Source organism: Gobio gobio (assembly GCF_949357685.1).
Source record: "Gobio gobio genome assembly, chromosome: 7".
NCBI lineage: Eukaryota > Metazoa > Chordata > Actinopteri > Cypriniformes > Gobionidae > Gobio > Gobio gobio.
In genome coordinates this window covers 3,917,502-3,922,670 of record NC_137103.1, presented here as the reverse complement: position 1 = coordinate 3,922,670, position 5,169 = coordinate 3,917,502, and the positions used below count along the sequence as shown (strand labels likewise).

The window sequence follows — 5,169 nt, the reverse complement described above, 5'->3', positions numbered from 1 at the left end:
GCTTTAAACTCAGAGTTGGTTGAACCTCCTTTCTGAAACAGGCCCCAGATCCTATTCAACAGATGGTAAACAAACACGAAAACATTTGGGCTACACATGAACATGACTGCGGCCTCGTTGACTTTGTTGTGTGTCTTGAAGGGGAGCCCCCTCCCCCACAAAAACATTCGATTACCAACGTCTGAACAAAGTTTTGCCCAAGGCTACACCTATAGTGGCAAACCCATCAACGTTATTATCGCAAATTTCAACAAAAGCGTCTTAGTTTACTGTACTCGACATAAAAAACGGTTTCTGGTCCATTAAAGTTAAACGTACAGATCAGTGGAAATTGGCCTTCACTGTGAATCAAATCCAGTACACATGGGAACGAATGCCACAAGGCCTCCATAACAGTCCTGCAATTTTTCACAGAGCGTTAGAAGACACTTAATCCACTGACAGGGATCGGAAACGTAATTCATTATGTTGACGACATACTCGTTGCGACCGAAGGGTCATTTGATGATCATTTGCAACTCGTTGATGAAGTACTGTTAACACTCGGTAAAGCTGGCTTCAAATTGAACAAAGAAAAAGCACAAATTGCACAAAAAGAGGTGCAATACCTGGGCAATGCCGAAAATGCATTGCTGAACTACCGAGACCGCATACGCTGAACTCATTACAGAAAGTACTGGGTACAGCAAACTACCTACGAGACTTCATACCAGATTTTGCTAATGTTGCCACGCCATTATACCCTCTCTTAAAGGGAAAATCAAAACCCTCCGATATCCCTGAATGGACAGATGAACACGAAAAGGCTTTTACGTGTCTTAAAGAGAACTTAAGTTCTGCGCCCGCTCTAGGTCTGCCCAACCCTTCAAAGGATTTTCATTTGCAAGTCGACACAAATGACAATACGCTAAGTGGTATCTTAGCTCAAGATCATGGGGGAAAACTGCATCCGATTGCCTACTATAGTCTATAGTCCTATAGTCCTACTATAGAAAGAAATCTCCTGTCGAACAGGGATTTGACCCTTGCACACAGCACGTGCTGGCGGTTCACTGGATGTTGACAACAACTGAACCAGTTGTGTTTTTTTCAGCCCATTGTTATACATACAGTACACACGCCAGTACAAATGCTGTTGCAGGGCCGAATAAAAGGTGTATCGTCGCAAAGGTTAGCAAGATGGTTAGCAGATATACAAGCTCGTGACATCACAACTGTTAACGATCGAATACTCCCTCATCTGTTGGGGGATGTGGAGGGTCACCCACACACATGCCAAACAAAACCGGAAGCACAGAGTCCAGTTCATGACCAAAAATTTCCAAATCAGACACAAGCATACATTGATGCCCCACTCTCCCAATCCAGATGCTAACCAATTGCTACTCAAATTACCAGCGAACACATCCGCGCAAGAAGCAGAACTTATAGCATTGCTTGAAGCAATAAAAACACACCATGAACCACTGTGTGTATACACTGATAGCCGTTATGCATTCGGTGCAGTTCATGATTTTATGGCTCAGTGGCAATTGCGAAAGTTTCTTACTGCCGCCGGTACACCAATCAAACATTTCAACATCATAACTTCGATTTGGCATGAGATAAAAACACGTGATTCCCCACTCTCTGTCGTTAAGGTGCGCGCACACATTAACAAAAACCCAGATGAGAACGAGAAAAACAACAACATCGCAGATCAATTAGCCAAATTAGCAGCACTAAAGGGAGATGAATGGCAGCCTGACAGACTGATGGTTACTGCTGTGAGTGCGGTTCAGACTACTCCTATTGACCTAAAACAGTACCAGCAAGAAATGTGGGCATCTGATGGAGAGCTGACACCGCACCTACAGCGGGACCATTAGTCAAAGTCACAGAAGGTATAATTCTAAGAGATAATAAATTTGTCGTTCCAGAAGCCCTTCAGAAACCAGTGATAAAATTATACCACGATTACGCACAAGTATCAGCGCCCAGAACCCAACAGCTGATACAAAATAACTTTTGGTGGCAAGAAATGGAATCAGACATTCAAAGATGGTGTGACACATGCATTGTATGTGCCACCATTAACCAAGGTAAACCGGGACGCACAAAACTGTGCAGACCAGAACCTCCTAAAGGACCTTGTGAAATGTTACAATTGAATTTTATTGGTCCACTACCCCCTACCAAGGGCGGCTATCGCTATTGTCTCGTAATAGTTGACAAATTTTCAAAATGGGTCGAAGCAATTCCCACTCGCAACAACACCACAAATGCAGTGGCACGAGTGATAGCGAACCAAATCCTCCCACTCTGGGGAGCACCAATCCAAATTGAATCCGACCAAGGTACACACTTCACTGGACAGGTAATGAAACATATGCCAGATGCTGAACATCAAACAAAGACTACACGTATCCTACAGGCCACAGAGCTCGGGTATGGTTGAACCGCACTATAAAAGAAAGCATCTCAAAACAAATAACACAACACCAGAACAAATGGATTGATGCCCTACCCACAGTCCTAACAGTGATACGGGCAACGCCTTCAAAGGCCACAGGTATCAGTCCATTTGAACTCATGACTGGAAGGAAACTACCTGGTCATGAAACTACCCATAGACCCAGAAATCACCACAGCAGACCTGGGGCCTCTCATGATTGCAACACAACAGTCTGTGTTAAAACGATTACAAGAGAGGCTGGAAGTGCTACATGCACATGCTGCTCTGAAACAACAGCAGTCAGATCTGATGAACGATGCACAATTCAACCCAAACTCTGAGATGAAATTCTCAGAAGGGGACATGATAATGATACGCGTCTTTGTGAAACAAGGAGCTTTCACGCCACGATGGCATGGACCGTATGAAATTAAAGCTGTATGCAACAGCTGTGTGGCCACATCCGTAAAAGGAAAATTGAGATGGTACCACATGTCACAGTGCAAACTATTCAAAGGTACACCGAATAAATAAATAATTGTCAATGTTTTCCTCTTCATGTCTTCCAGGTTGACTGCAGCAATCCCATGGAGACTGGAAGAGAGAAAAATATCAGGGCCCACGTGCATCAGACTGGGCCAAAGGGTTTCACTCACACACAACCTGAATTGCGGGAGGTGGGTGTGGAAATACTCTAAGGGGCCATTCATGCCAAAAATTGCTATCACACCCAAAGAGACATTTACATGGCCTCCCGGTTTAGCACCGGAACCAAATTGTGCACCACAAATTTGCTGTAGGTCAGGTAGTACACACCCACCTGTTGAAAGCTTTTCAGGATACACTCGAGCACCCACATTCATGCACAACATAACCGCCTGGTACCAACTTAAAATACATCCAGGCGAAACAACTGGCAGTATGTACACTCTACACGAGAACAATAATAATGGCATAGACCCTAAGTTATGCTATTATGTCAAAAGTTTGGAACCTGCAACATATAGGTGCTCACACATAGGTGCTCACACACAGAAACCCACAATAACACACACATGAGAATCATGGAATCCATATATAATTTCACAGCATATACACCACATGATCAAAGACCAAAAACTTGTGTGGACCAACAGAAAAGAAGGAACTTATTGTATAGGTGAATTTTCACATAACTTAGACAATTTCACAAATCCACAAAACTGTTCATGGACATCTAAATATTGCTTTGAATTAACCACCTGTGGATACACCAAACCTAAAGAATGTCCGAAATTATACCCTATTCCTCCTGGTGGTCTGATCAGAGGAAACCTTAACAAGGACACTATTACATGATGTAAACTTGGTGATGACACATGTAACTTACAACATTTCCAACATTTTCTCTGCCTATACAAAACATTGTGATGATAACGATGACTCCTTTACATGGCTACAGTCACGAATCGATGATTTAATTTCTGATTACAAAGACAGACTTGCCGTCCAAATTCCACCTGCTCGTTCAAAACGAGACCTGCTTGGTAACATAGCTGGTTTATTTGGATCAGTTAATTCAGCAGTTAACACCTACCAAATAACCAAACAATCTCATTTCTCCTCATGGTTGATGGACCAAATAGCCGCACTTGTTGTCAAGAAACTCACAATTATGTTGTCTGTACATGTAACACATTACAACCTTTCTCTCCCAATGATAACAAGCTTGTAAATGTTCAGTCGTTACATGGTCATTCAAATGCTGTTCAAGTGTCTCATACACAGTGGTGCATCATCAGCGAGATTAACTCACATATGGGGGACTAACCTGCCCTGCCAATCATTCCTTCTGCTTGGAAGTGACAGAGGACTTTTCTATGGGTCAGATCAACATCCTTGGAAGGATGCCACAGGACGCAGAGGTCGCCCCCTGGTGGGATGGCACCTTTTATGAACATGGAACAAAAGGCATTGATCGAAACAATGGACTTGGTACAGAAAGTTATTCTTCAAACCGAGTACCACCTCTCCCAAGCGCAAGTGGAAACAAACTTGGCGCGAAAGACTGCACAGATTCTGTCAAGCACATCCACCAGATCGGCACAGAGTGCATATTCCTGGTGGGACTGGATACTTCGAGGATGTGCAGTTGGAAGCACACTCATCTTCCTCTTCGCGGTATTCTAATGCTGCTACTTCAGACACCTCATCAAATCTGTGAAAACATCCACCAACACGATCTTAGCCCTCAGCCCACTGCAGCTACCCACCTTGCAAAGACTGAAATGACACCGTCGAAACCTTGTGAATGGCTCACGGTGCCAAAAGGGACAAACTGTAAGGTGGTGCCGATCGGTCTGGGCCGAGAGATGCCGTTCAGTCTGAACAGAGAAACCGTGATTTCCCGGAAACAAAGGACTTTCCCAAAGATTATCATTTGAACACTTCCCCACATACACAACAGCCCCACCCGAGACACATCACACTGAGACACACACACCACACATTCACACCCTGCACAGCACCCTCTGTATAACTCACTCTCACCCACACTGAAAACTCATTCAAAATCTATGCAACGTTAAATGTGTACAATGTGTAACTATGCATGTTTAGTATCATTTGAAACGTATCGGTGCGTCTGGTAAAATGGTCTCATTCTCCTAATCATAAGAAGAAGAATCACCTCCAAGAAGTAATGTAAGTTGATAAAAAATACTATGTCTCACCAAAAGGTGACCCCCCACAGATCA

The 5,169-nt window shown here is 43.6% G+C and overlaps 1 pseudogene across 1 annotated transcript; it reads left to right on the top strand.

Moving 5' to 3' along the window:
- Positions 1-4,039: 4,039 nt before the first annotated feature.
- On the top strand, positions 4,040-4,705 carry LOC307129345 (annotated as a pseudogene). The gene has a single exon. The product of its transcript is annotated as an uncharacterized misc_RNA (transcript).
- The last annotated feature ends 464 nt before the right edge of the window (positions 4,706-5,169 follow it).